The 14,736-nt window shown below is 42.5% G+C and overlaps 1 pseudogene; it reads right to left on the bottom strand.

Annotated features, from left to right (window-relative positions):
* Positions 1–61: 61 nt before the first annotated feature.
* Positions 62–4,601, bottom strand: LOC129815312 (enolase-like; annotated as a pseudogene).
* Positions 4,602–14,736: the final 10,135 nt, after the last annotated feature.

Raw genomic sequence — 14,736 nt, 5'->3', positions numbered from 1 at the left:
CATATGCTTGACAATCAAAATGTACACATCTTGCAAAAAAGTAATGACAACAGGGAAATGGTTCAGTTCCAAACAAATGAGTTTATGCAACTGCCTCTATAGCCATAGGTACAGCCTTTGTACTGTCCCAAACCAATGGTTATTTTGCTCTATTGAAATATGAAGAATAGCAACTCAACACTAACCAAAATGTGCCACCACCCCAACAAAAAGTGTCAGAATTGTAAGTAACTAGTCTCCACAGACACCTTGTGATTCTAGGACAGCAGAATGTATGTAGACTAGGGTAGGTAATGTATGCATGTCACCAAAACCTATGGTCTTTGAGTGTAACTTCACATGTGCCTTTCTAGCTGCCTTGACGTGTGTGTAACACTTTCCGTTTGTTCCGTAAGCTTCTTCAGCGTGTGCAAGTAATCATTGGAATGTTTGCTAAACCGTTATGTGCAAGTGTGTGCCTATATGCCAATGAGTATGTGTCCATTGCACTCAGTTAAGCCAGTGGGTTCCTGAAGTTCTTCCCAGCAAAGACAGCCTTGTCTCCCAATTCCTCTTAAATTCTGAGAGGAAACAGAAAATACAGTTTAGCATTACAAAGCAATATTCAAAACATAGTTATAATGAAGTGTATAGCTTAGTCTGCAGTTTATCTTCAGTGTCCATACTATGTGATTGTTTGTCTGTCTGTCATTCTAGTTGTAGCAGCACCAATTCACCTAATCAAGTTCTAGTACATGCAAATTATTTGGCAAATAAAGGTGATTGTGTATAATGGTCAACTAAAATGATACATTTCCCCAATGGTTATGATGCCATGCAGGATTACATGGGTAAAAACCATGATCAACAAGAAAATAAATCCAGCAGAATAAAAATGACAAGCATCACAACATTGATTAGGCTGTAAAGGTCATGAACCCTCACCTGAGAATCTGGTTGTACTTGGCCAGACGCTCAGAGCGGCAAGGAGCCCCAGTCTTAATCTGGACAAACAGACAGGGGCAACATTACATAGCAATAATGTACAGTAACTAAAATACAGTAACAAATCATTTAAAATCAATCATAACAATGATTCCTTTGGGCAGCCCCTTACCTGTCCAGTGCACAGGCCCACCACCAGATCAGCAATGAAGGTGTCCTCAGTCTCCCCACAGCGATGGCTGACCATCACTCCCCAATCACTGGACTGGGCCATCTTGCACCTGGACAGGGGAAAGAGGACTCATGACGTGGTTAGAAGTTCACACCGTGGGAAAATTGCATCATGCGAGGCTCACATTAGACTTACAACTGGCAGGTTGTTTGCCTTGACATAACGGTTTGTTGACAGTCATGAAAATATCAATTTAATGCTCATCAATGTATAGTATAATTACACAAACTCCTAAATCTCTGGTATTTTCTCAGGTCTGCCCCCCCCCAAAAAAAAAGGCAGGCAAAAAACTGAGGTCAGAGTTCCTCTTGAAGTCACTATGGAGTAAAGATAGTGGGTGAAACTTACACAGCCAGAGACTCCGTCACAGAGCCGATCTGGTTGACTTTAAGCAGCAGGCAGTTGCAGGCCTTGTCCTCCACGGCCTTGGTGATGCGTTTGGGGTCACTGAGGTAATCACCCACCACCTGGATCTCCGTGTTGCCAGTGAAGTTGAACCACGCCTCCCAGTCGTCCTGGTCAAAGGGGTCCTCAATGGACTGTCACAGAGGACATAGATCAGTGATCACCGAGAGGAAAGTCATAGTCCTGTACGTTAGAGTAGACTAAACCATAGAATAGGACATTGTGTTTTATTTCATTTGCCAACCATAATATTTAACTTTGCCCATCTCCATTGTAGTGTAAACTGATTCACTGAATTTGTGATAAAATACAAAGCTGATCCAGCCAGAGACAACATTACATACTTTTGAAATACTCAAAGGTAAACAAGGACAAGACACCTGGGTAATCCTTGCAGAAGCTCTTGTAGAGGTCAGCCAGCTCATCAGGGGTGATGTAACGCTCTGGGTCATCAGGAGACTTGAAGTCCAAGTCATATTTACCATCCCTGTAGAACTCAGAGGCTGCCACATACATACCAATCACCACCGCTTCGGTGTATCCTGCTTTGCTGATGGCCTCTGATCAGCTCTAGAGCTGTGGAAAATTAAACAGATGTTCATTTGTTAGAATATGGTTTTATACATTGGCAACACCTTGTGATCATGTGGGTACTACACATTAGTGGCAGAGGTGGTAAGTTTACCGTAGAAAAAGCTGCATCCAAAAAAGTACCAAAATATACTTTATATGCTGAAAATAAAAAAATATATACTTTATGTGATCAAAATAAAAACCCTATGATCACATCTGATACCTTCCTTGTTCTCCAGGATGTTGGGAGCGAAGCCATCCTCATCTCCCACATTGGTGGCGTCCTGGCCGTACTTATTCTTTATGACGTTCTTCAGGTTGTGGTAGACCTCAACCCCGATACGCATGGCCTCCTTGAAGGTGCTGGCACCCACCGGTAGGATCATGAACTCCTGCATGGCCAGCTTGTTACCCGTGTGAGACCCACCATTGATCACGTTAAAGGCCTGGGAAATACAAAATTGAAGATTTTTATTTGATTTCATTAAATTAAAATATATTCAGAGATATGGAGAAAATGAACTACACGACAAGCTGTAAGACAAGGCATGTGTGAGCGTGTTTTGATAGACAGTATTTTACTCTTACAGAACTGACTTTCACACCCTGTACTCACCGGCACAGGCAGGATGACCTCGGGGTTCCCAGCAAGATCAGCGATGTGACGGTACAAGGGGACACCTTTCTCTGCTGCACCAGCCTTACACAACGCCAGGGAAATACCCAGGATGGCGTTGGCACCAAACTTGGCTGATGTGCCAAAAATAAGAATAAATGCAAGTGAAATTGACCAAAAATAACCTCATATGGGGAAAATATTGAGTTATTTAGCCGACAGAACTCATTCAGTGTGACTTACAACCAATGCATTTAACTAGCTAAAACATGTCCTCTGCATTTTAATCTGAAACAATTTACACTTGTTCTCTGTGCCATCCATGTCAAGCATGATCAGATCAATTTTCTCCTGCTCAACCACAGACACATCCTGAGATGAATAACAAACAAGTTAAGCACATAGCATTTAAACTGAGGAACAAGGGCTGCCTTAACTACGAGTATGTGGCAGAGTGGGCACTAGACCTGTTTATCTTTACCAGGTAGGGAAACATCAAGACGAGCAAAGACAACATTCCATGTCATTGTACATCAACTTTCAAAAAGTATTATTCCTACAGTACCTGACCAACGATTGCAGGTGCAAGTGCAGAGTTAATGTGGTCCACGGCTTGTGAGACACCTGAAAGGACAATGAAACATTACTGACTAACAGCCTTGCTACTCTGCAGCTATCGGGCATCCGGAGTTGCCATCAGCCAGAGGGATTGCTTCCGGTGAAATGAATGAAAGCTTCTCTACTGCACATGTTGTGCTCACGTTGTGTAACATCCAATGGCAGCATCCAACCCGCAAGAACGAGAGAGATTCAATTCTCGATGGCTGACACACACATTCATTCCATCTTGTGAATTGAAATAATGTGCTCTGTAGCAGGTAGAACATCACATTGATGTGACGCTGATGGCAAAGCAACGCATGCAGTGGAGCTGAAGTGTAAGAAGCATTGACAATTGGGGGATTTAGAAAGTAGCAATCCAAGCAACAACCCAGAATGCTTTTTTAGACACTAAAACAAATGGCCCTCAGTCAGAGCACCATTCAGTTTTTTAGATTGGTGAATCATGCAACCATTACTGTGACAAAAGATTAACTTCACGCACAAGGATGTGTTCAGAGAAAACAGTTCTGCTTCTCTGAACACACAGCATTCACTACACTTACTATGCACACAAATATAGAAAAGCCTTGGATAAACAATTATGCTTTTTTATGTAAGTGAGCACTATTCTGTATTTTTCTTCCAGTATGTCAAGGCACAATGATAAGCACTCAAAGGTTACATGCTTAACTTGTACACAGGGATGACTAAGTTATTTGACACTTGCAATTCACATGAGCATTCAGTATGTCGAGCAAATCCTCCATGTGTCAATTGTTAAATCAAGAGCAAACGCACTGACTTACCCTTTTTTACACCTGACTGAGGAAGAAAATTGTCAGGAGAATAAAAGAGTAAGGACTGTAGGTAGCACGTTTATAGAGACCTCCCTGAAATAGATTTCATTATAATCATATTATGCAGTTAGAATATATTAACCCCAGATACACACCTTTCCCAAGGTAGCGTGACTTGTCATTGTCCCTGAGCTCCACGGCTTCATAGATACCAGTGGAAGCGCCACTGGGTACAGCTGCTCTGAACAGACCTGGGAGATAAGAGTGACAGATATAAAATAGTGTTTGTCATGAAAAGTTGGACAATCAACTATAGCAGTGGTTCCCAAACTGAGGAACACAGGGTTAGGCCAATAGCAACATTTACCTTTGTCAGTGTAGAGGTCCACCTACAAGTAGGGTTGCCACGAGAATCTAAGATCTCCTGGGCATGAATCTTCAGGATGGACATGGTGCTCGACCTTTGGAGGAGAAAAGTCTAAATTTATTTAAGACTGCTAACCAGAATTTGTATCAGTCCTATAAACATGATACTTCAATGTCCATTGTGCAAACTCTAGAGCCTTAAAATGTGAATCAGCTTGTTTATTTCACAGTGTATCAGTCATTTGAGGTATCAATGTTTTTCACATACCATCTAACCTTAGGCCAAGCCAATGAAGGCATGAACACCACCCCAAATGGCCTTGCTATATCAGAGGCCCTTTGTTGACTGCTGAATACAAATCTACTAGGTCCAGTAGAACCTATTGCTATTTCAGTCAGTGGTGGTTAAAAATGACTTTCACTGCATGAAGAGTCCTTTTCCTAAAAGTGTCCTTTCTGGTTGTGAGCTTAGTGGTGCTAGCAGTAGGTTATCTGCCTAATTGGATTAGCTACTATCCATCTCATTAATTACATTGCACTGGACTAGACCGAAACAGTGGTAAGGCATCGGTCAAGGCTAGAAGGACTACTGAATGTCAGACGACGTCTAGACAGCCAAACCCCAATATGTATAATTATGAATGTTGTAGGTCCTCTATTCTTGGCGTTGACATTGGATACATTTTTTCGAAAGATACCTACAGGGATTTCAAATCATCCGATTGACATGAGATCCCCTAGTAATCCTGTCAATGGAACATCCCTTGAACTTGGTGCGAATAGTCTCGTACGTGGGTTGAGAATGCAAAGTAGTAATTTACTGTATCTTGTATCAGGTAAATTGACTAAATGTTGTCTCCAAAAGGGTTAGCTAACTTTAGAACTCTAATCAAACTTTAATTGAAATGTTGTAGTAACTTTAAAACTTTGCACGGATGAAACATGACAGTGGCTAGACTAGCTAGCGGAAACAGAGGGGAACTTCTGTTGAAAAGTTACAGAAAGGTTAGTTATAAATAAACAGAAGTATGTGGACACCTCTAAAAATAAGTGGATCCGGCTATTGCAACCACACCCATTTCTGACAGGTGTATAAAATAGACCACAGCCATAGACAAACATTGGCAGTAGAATGGCCTTACGTTGAAAGTCACTGAGCTCTTCCGTGACACCGTCATACAATACCACCTTTCCAACAAGTCAGTTTGTAAAATTTCTACCCTGGTCAACTGTAAGTGCTGTTATTGTGAAGTGGAAACGTATAGGAGCAACAACAGCTCAGACGCAAAGTGGTATGCCACACAAGCTCACAGAACGGGACAGCTGAGTGTTGAAGTGCGTAGCGAGTGAAAATCATCTGTCCTCTGTTGCAACACTCACTACCAAGTTCCAAACTGCCTCTGGAAGCAACATCAGCACAAAAACTGTTTGGGAGTTTCATGAAATGGGTTCCCATGGCCGAGCAGCCGCACACAACGCTAATATCATCATGTGCAATGCCAAGTATCGGCTGGAGTGGTGTAAAGCTTGTTGCCATTGGACTCTGGAGCAGTGGAAACGCGTTCCCTGGAGTGATGAATCATGCTTCACCATTGGCAGTCCGACAGACGAATCTTGGTTTGGCGGATGTCAGAAGAACGGTACCTGCCCAAATGTATAGTACCAACTAAAGTTTGGTGGTGGAGGAATAATGGTCTGGGGCTGTTTTAATTGGTTCAGACTCCTTAGTTCTAGTGAAAGGAAATCTTAAAGGTACAGCATACAATTACTTTCTAGACGATTCTCTGCTTCCAACTTTGTGGAAACAACTTTTTCAGCATGACAATTCCCCAGTGCACAAAGCGAGGTCCATACAGAAATGCTTTGTTGAGATAAGTGTAAGAACTTGACTGGCCTGCACAGAGCCCTGACCTCAACCCCCTCGAGATGAATTGGAACACCAACTGCTAGCCAGGCCTAATCGGCCAACATCAGTGCCCGTCCTCGCTAATGCTCGTGACTGAGTGGAAGTATATCCCCGCAACAATTTTCCAAAAGTGGAAAGCCTTCCCAGAAGACAGTTATGACAGCAAAGGGGGGGGGGGGGACCAACTCAATATTAATGCCCATGATTTTGGAATGAGATGTTCGATAAGCGGATGTCCACATACTTTTAGTTCTCTTTGGTAAAGGTCGAGGAACAACTCAAAGCTCTGTCTTCAAAACCGGAAAACACACCTTGCGCTTCGGTTGTGAAAAGCACCTGCAGATACGTGCTTTAATATTGTCATAACAATGGTCATTTTCTTACATAACAGATATATGTGGTTAGTCACTTACCTTTGAATTAAAATAGAAGTCAAGGTGAGAGGAAGGGCAGTCTTTCCTGGATAATGCCAGCGAGTTGTGCGTTAAGTTCTGGGAGGTGGAGAAAAATACTTCCACTCTGTCCTTTTCTGTGTTTTGCTCTTATTCGTCTCTGGAATCATCAACCAGAGCTCTCCACCCCGCCCTCTATAGTTTAGGAGTAGGGCCTACATTTCATGGGTTTGTGCTTTTGATGCACTGAGAGTAAATCATAAATCAAAAACTAGTAAATAAATACTGTATCTGGGCTGACATAACATGTCATCTTCAGTACAGATAGTTATTTGGCCTATACCCCAGTATACTTTGAGCCTTTGCCTACATTAAGTTGAGCACAAAGTTGAACACAAAGTCAGATTGCCAGTATTCCAATTCTCCCACAGGACAACTACATCTGCTAATCTACCTGTTCCCCCAACCCCTCTTACTCACTCCATCTTCTTGAAACATACATCTCCCCCTTTCTTTTTTCTGACAATTTGTAACATTTGTGCTTTTACTCTCACACCCTCAATCTTCCTCTCTCCATTCTAGAGAAAATCTTCTAATATAATATGAAATTTATAGGCAAACAATCTTGAAGAAATAGAAACAATATTGAACGAAAATGGAGGAAAGAAAGCTACTATTCCCCACCCAACTCCAGAAGCCTAATGAGATTTGTTTTTCCTCCCCAATGTAATCCCATAAAATTAGGAATTACAGTACTAGGCTCTCTATCAGAGGAGGCTGTGGGAAGAGCTATGGGAGAATGGGCTCATTTTAATGGCTGGAATGGAATTAACGGAACGGAGTCCAACATGTGGTTTACATATGTTTGATATGCTACCGTTCCATTAATTCCATTCCAGCCATTATAATGAGTCTGTCCTCCTATGGCTCCTCCCACCAGCCTCCTGGGATCTCTATGTGTAACCCCTGGTGGTATGCAGGCCTACTGTATGTTGCTCAATACATCGTTAACTCTGGTTGCTGTGTGAGTGTATACTGTATGTGTGAATATACATTTTTCACGCAGGCTCCCTGGCTGTGGCCCAGTATCTTACAGCTGGCAGGCACAGCATTCTGTTTACTCTATACTGTCTTTTATGAGTTCAGAACCAGGAAGTCGTATGTGGTCTTGCCAGTCAACATGGCTTTTTACAACATCCACTTTATGCAATATCTTATTGTTTATCAAAGACAAAATGTGTTGTTGGTCAAATGTAAATGGACTGAAATACTTTGTATTTGTCTTTATGAGAATGATGAAACCACATCACATCAGGGATAAACGTACAGTACCTTCAGGATGGTGTGTTTGTGTGCCTTGGTACCCATGGTAACGCCATCGTAACAGGATTCCCTGAGCTGAGCTCACCATCCCCACAGGGTCTGTCTGTTCCCCCTTTCCCCCTCTGTCTGTCTGTGTACCAGTAGCTGCATCATTCCCACAACCCCTACTCCACCTGTAGCTGGAACATGACATCTGTCTCTGGGTGTTGTTCTTTATGTAGCCTATTGTGTATGAATGCAGAGAGGTACCTGAATATCTGAGTGAGGTTACAGGATTGACAATGTTTGACAATTAGTTTGTGGTTTAACCACTGTGCAATCAATGCAAGGCAGATGTCCTGAGTAGGAAGTTGAATCAGCCAGTTAATTGGCTTGTTTGGTTGCTGCTTTGCTTCCCAGATTCACCTGGTCCCATGGGCTCTAGTCATTTGAACCACCTGTACTGCCCCACCTTGTGCACAAACACCTGGGGCCCAATTACCTGAGAATGCAAGTCAGAGCACAGCCTTGTTGCTGGGGTGCATGTGTCCTCTGAGGATTACCCCATGCCCACTCACACCAATTGGAAGATCTCACAGTCTTTGTCCGCTATTATACAATGGACTGGAGTTCAATATTAGATCTAATTAAATATTTAAATATACAGTATATTGATTGAATAGTTTATCCAAAAAAATGAACTCTGATATTAGTTACTAGTTATTAGTGGCTGGTTCTGTATTGCATATTCGTGGTTTTAGGTGAGGTGAGATTAGCTGTGTGTCATAGAACGTCATCAACTGATCTTGAGCAAATGATTTTTAATTGCGTTTGTAAATGCTGTCCCTTGACTTTGGCACCCTGTAAAAACACTTTAAATTGACAAAAACATGACAAATAATACATGTTCTTTTTCATTGAACTGTTATTTAATAAGAAAACATTTGTAAGTCCTTTATACTACAGAACATATATTTGTATGTATTGTCAAAACGACTGGGTGCTAGCAAATTGGCTTTTCCCATTGGTGATGTGCAGATGTCAGAGGAGGCTGGTTAGAGGAGCTATAGGAGGACAGGCTCATTTTAAGGCTTGAATGGAATCAATGGAACAGAGTCAAATGCGTTGTTTCCATGTGTTTGATGTGTTCGATACTATTCCATTACAATCAGCCTGTCCTCCTGTAGCTCATCTCACCAGCCTCCTCTGGTAGAGGTGTAGTGACATGTTTTGGGGATTTAGAGACATCTATGTATTATTTTGAATGCTAGACAGTAAACGCAACTATTTAATAAAACCAAAAAATGCATACTAGTATAATGTATGTCCCTTGGTTTTATGTCATTGGTGTTACAGCCTTGATTACAAAGAAATACAACAACCTTGAGCATAATTTCAAGTGGCAAAATGTTATCGGGGGAGGAATCTATATTAAACAAAATAATTCTCTAATCACACCCTTTTAGTATGTTCTAAATTATTAGTTGATTTAGAATGGGAAGATGTACCCAAATACATTTAAATTAAATAAAAACTACAGAAAACGTAAATCACTGTTTTCCCCAAAATGCCATGCCCAAATGCCATGCCCAAAATGCCATGCCCAAATGCCATGCCCAAATGCCATGCCCAAATGCCATGCCCAAAATGCCATGCCCAAATGCCATGCCCAAATGCCATGCCCAAATGCCATGCCCAAATGCCATGCCCAAAATGCCATGCCCAAATGCCATGCCCAAATGCCATGCCCAAATGCCATGCCCAAAATGCCATGCCCAAATGCCATGCCCAAAATGCCATGCCCAAATGCCATGCCCAAATGCCATGCCCAAATGCCATGCCCAAAATGCCATGCCCAAATGCCATGCCCAAATGCCATGCCCAAAATGCCATGCCCAAATGCCATGCCCAAAATGCCAGCATAATTCAAGAACGACCCATAACTTCCAGTCGGGGTTAAAGGTTTGTTCTTAAAAGTAAAGCTGGCCTGGCGGTCATTTCAGGACCACCATGTCTATGACTCCATGGGTGTTTGTCAGTACTACCTTAAAAGTAAAGCTGGCCTGGCGGTCATTTCAGGACCACCATGTCTATGACTCCATGGGTGTTTGTCAGTATTACCTGCAGTATTTACAGCAGTGTTCATATAACCCTTTTCCTGGGGTGCAGGCTTTTGCTTCAGCCCAGTACTAGTTCAGCACACCTGAGTTTAACAAATCAACTAATCATCAAGCCCTTGATCAGTTGAGTGAGGCACTGTATGTTAGTACAGCCTTAGAGAATATGTATAGTTACTGCTTTTGAGAATATACACTGCTCAAAAAAATAAAGGGAACACTTAAACAACACAATGTAACTCCAAGTCAATCACACTTCTGTGAAATCAAACTGTCCACTTAGGAAGCAACACTGATTGACAATAAATTTCACATGCTGTTGTGCAAATGGAATAGACAAAAGGTGGAAATTATAGGCAATTAGCAAGACACCCCCCAAAACAGGAGTGATTCTGCAGGTGGTGACCACAGACAACTTCTCTGTTCCTATGCTTCCTGGCTGATGTTTTGGTCACTTTTGAATGCTGGCGGTGCTCTCACTCTAGTGGTAGCATGAGACGGAGTCTACAACCCACACAAGTGGCTCAGGTAGTGCAGTTCATCCAGGATGGCACATCAATGCGAACTGTGGCAAAAAGGTTTGCTGTGTCTGTCAGCGTAGTGTCCAGAGCATGCAGGCGCTACCAGGAGACAGGCCAGTACATCAGGAGACGTGGAGGAGGCCGTAGGAGGGCAACAACCCAGCAGCAGGACCGGTACCTCCGCCTTAGTGCAAGGAGGTGCACTGCCAGAGCCCTGCAAAATGACCTCCAGCAGGCCACAAATGTGCATGTGTCTGCTCAAACGGTCAGAAACAGACTCCATGAGGGTGGTATGAGGGCCCGACGTCCACAGGTGGGGGTTGTGCTTACAGCCCAACACCGTGCAGGACGTTTAGCATTTGCCAGAGAACACCAAGATTGGCAAATTCGCCACTGGCGCCCTGTGCTCTTCACAGATGAAAGCAGGTTCACACTGAGCACATGAGCACATGTGACAGACGTGACAGAGTCTGGAGACGCCGTGGAGAACGTTCTGCTGCCTGCAACATCCTCCAGCATGACCGGTTTGGCGATGGGTCAGTCATGGTGTGGGGTGGCATTTCTTTGTGGGGCCGCACAGCCCTCCATGTGCTCGCCAGAGGTAGCCTGACTGCCATTAGGTACCGAGATGAGATCCTCAGACCCCTTGTGAGACCATATGCTGACACATGCACATTTGTGGCCTGCTGGAGGTCATTTTGCAGGGCTCTGGCAGTGCCCTTCCTTGCACAAAGGCGGAGGTAGCGGTCCTGCTGCTGGGTTGTTGCCCTCCTACGGCCTCCTCCACGTCTCCTGATGTACTGGCCTGTCTCCTGGTAGCGCCTCCATGCTCTGGACACTACGCTGACAGACACAGCAAACCTTCTTGCCACAGCTCGCATTGATGTGCCATCCTGGATGAGCTGCACTACCTGAGCCACTTGTGTGGGTTGTAAACTCTGTCTCATGCTACCACTAGAGTGAAAGCACCGCCAGCATTCAAAAGTGACCAAAACATCAGCCAGGAAGCATAGGAACTGAGAAGTGGTCTGTGGTCACCACCTGCAGAATCACTCCTGTTTTGGGGGGTGTCTTGCTAATTGCCTATAATTTCCACCTTTTGTCTATTCCATTTGCACAACAGCATGTGAAATTTATTGTCAATCAGTGTTGCTTCCTAAGTGGACAGTTTGATTTCACAGAAGTGTGATTGACTTGGAGTTACATTGTGTTGTTTAAGTGTTCCCTTTATTTTTTTGAGCAGTGTATATAGATTAGAGAGATGCATGTATAGTAGACTGACCAAGAATGTACTTTTACCTCAAGCTTTTACTATTACTTATACCGTTTAAGGTGTTACACTCCATTAGGAGTTACATTATTATGTTATTTTGTATATCAATGCACTTTGTTCATTCATTTTACTCTTTAACACAAGCTCAGGTCAGGGGTAGAAAGGTGTGTTTGAGATGAGGAAGAGAAGCCCTGCCGGGGCAGGGCGTGGTTCTCGACTGTAAAGCTGATGTCATACATGCACGAACACACATACCCCAGTGAACTCTCAGTAGGCTGGCCCGACGAATCACAGCAAAGGAGACGCACGCACCTGCTAGGTGCTTGGTGCAAGGTGATTGGTTACACCACAGAGAGACATTGGGGTAGGGCTGGTAGGTGTACATGTAAACCAAAACCTTTACAAACTCAGACTCTTCGCATTAAGAGCTTGTCCAGGTAACATCACCACCACTCCGGGGTCCCTCAACAATGGACATCACCTCTACCTCTGGTGTCTGCCTTTCTGCCTTCCTTTGACATCTACTGATTAACTGATCTCCTGAATCTCGGAGGCCTCTCTGCCTTTTGAATCTGACCCAGGCATGCAAGAAATCATTCGTCCTTCAGCAAGAGGAGGAAAGAGGGAAGAGGAAGAAAAGCCTGTCTAGCAACAAGACCCGGTAACACAATAGTATCTCTTGTTATGGCTTCTGGCTCTCTGGCTGCTACAAGGAAGGATAGGGTAACTTGTAATTATAAAACTAAAGTTTTTAAACAGTACTATCTTTGTACTAAGTTTTCTTAATTACTATAACCCGGTTTTTACACAAGGGACTATTTGAAATACTTCATAAGATCACTATCACAGAATATTATTTTAATGGCAGTATACTGATATTTTCCTGTTTTACTTCAGTATTTATCTGTAATATGATTTTTCAAATGGAAAATAAGTCAAGATTTGAAGGGTGTTTGACTGAGATGGCAACAGATAAGAGACACCTGTCATCACTGAGGAAAGCCTCTCTCCCTAGCTTGTGCTCTAAACAGAGGAGAATGGTGGTACAAAACAAGAAAAAAATCTATCCTTTGACTAGACAAACCAGTTAGGGCACATAGGTCTAAACAGAAAGAGTCTTGTCAAAAGTTTCTAAATTCTACTATGTGATGAATTGACTTTATGTTGTTGTTGATATGCTGTAAGGAGACAGTTTCTCTTTTCAATTATTTTGTATTCTACACAGACAATTGTTTGGCTCCAGATTTAAAGGGGGAAAAAAGTGGAGAGTGAAAGGGCCTCTTCTTTTCAGTGTAATAGATGTAACTGGCATGCTTGTCTTCTCTAATAATAACTTCAAAAGGGTCTGGTCAGGCTTGTTCTTACTTGTTTTTTACTGGTATGATTAGAGATGAGACTAAATAAGAGTTTCCCCCTCCTCATTCAAGTTCTGTATGTCAATAGACGTAGAGTAGTACATTAAGTTGTGTAGTTATTGGCCTAAACTAAAGTAAGAATTCGCTGCTCAATCCGAATCTCTGGTTTGATAATTGTTGGTTTATAAAGAACAGTTGCAGTCTTGCTTTGTTTGTGCTATTCCTTTACTTGCATAGGCCAGCAGTTAATTACTTAAATATAAGCAACAATGGATATCACGGTTGGGAATGTGGAAGATACAATAGGAAAATGCATTAAAACTGTAGCTGATACTACTGTATACACAACTAACACCTGTCATCTACAGGTGGTGATAATGTCATTTTCTCAAGAGGTCATTGTTGCTAGGGCTTTTTAGAATTTCTTCCTGCGAGAATAAGATACATTTTGTGATGTGGCAATGTGCCTAGCCTCAAATATATGTGTTGAAAGTGTATACAAGTTTAATGGCGTTCACTGGTGAGAGGTCAGGTAGTGGATTGCATGGATTGGTTTTGTGTGGTTAAGACCATGCAGCCATTTTGTCTGAATGACTAAGCAACCGGTTGAGTCCTTTGTTTAATTTCTGTTTGTTCACGCATGCAAAGCACTCAGGGTAGGCGGTGGCCATGCAGATGCTGAATTACCTGTTTGGCTTTAAAGCAAAGTAGATTTTTGCATCTATGCATACAACTGGATATGACGTAAAGTCATGACTATACTTGTGTCACTTGAACTGTATCAATATACTGTAACTACAATTTAGAGTTTAATTAGATTATTCAAGAAAACAGGTCTTTGTTGTTAAAAGGTCATGTAAAACCTATTGTAAAGGTTTACTCCGGAGTATTGAAAACATCATGTTTCATAAAAGGAGAATATAATGTCACATCTTCCTTAGCCCCAAAAATGGATTAGGGACTAGACTAGGGATGAGCATCAGATTATTATCTGATAGATGCCAAATATATACATTTCTTGTATTTCAATTGCTTCCTTATTTAACTGTTCTTTCAGCCTCCTAAAATATGATTTCTCTCTTTTCTCTCCCTCTCTCCTTTTCTCCTTTAGAGGGCCTCTAGTGCTGGTCTGTCTACTGAAATGCTGCCTGGCTGAAGACTAGGAGGGAGCAGGGCATGTCTGTGGGTTTTGCCTTTCATGGGGTCTTGAATGACCAGAGAGAGACTGGATGTGACTCTCTCTCGGGCTCCAGGGGGAAATTTGAGATATTTCCCCTCTCTTTTCTCCCTCTACAACTCCTCACTTTTTTATTTTTACATTCTTCCTTTACTGCTCTATTCACAATGGTAAGAT

The sequence above is a fragment of the Salvelinus fontinalis genome, chromosome 18, assembly GCF_029448725.1.
Source record: "Salvelinus fontinalis isolate EN_2023a chromosome 18, ASM2944872v1, whole genome shotgun sequence".
Taxonomy (NCBI): domain Eukaryota; kingdom Metazoa; phylum Chordata; class Actinopteri; order Salmoniformes; family Salmonidae; genus Salvelinus; species Salvelinus fontinalis.
The sequence above is the reverse complement of the archived record's forward strand: the minus strand, read 5'-3'. Positions and strand labels throughout refer to the sequence as shown.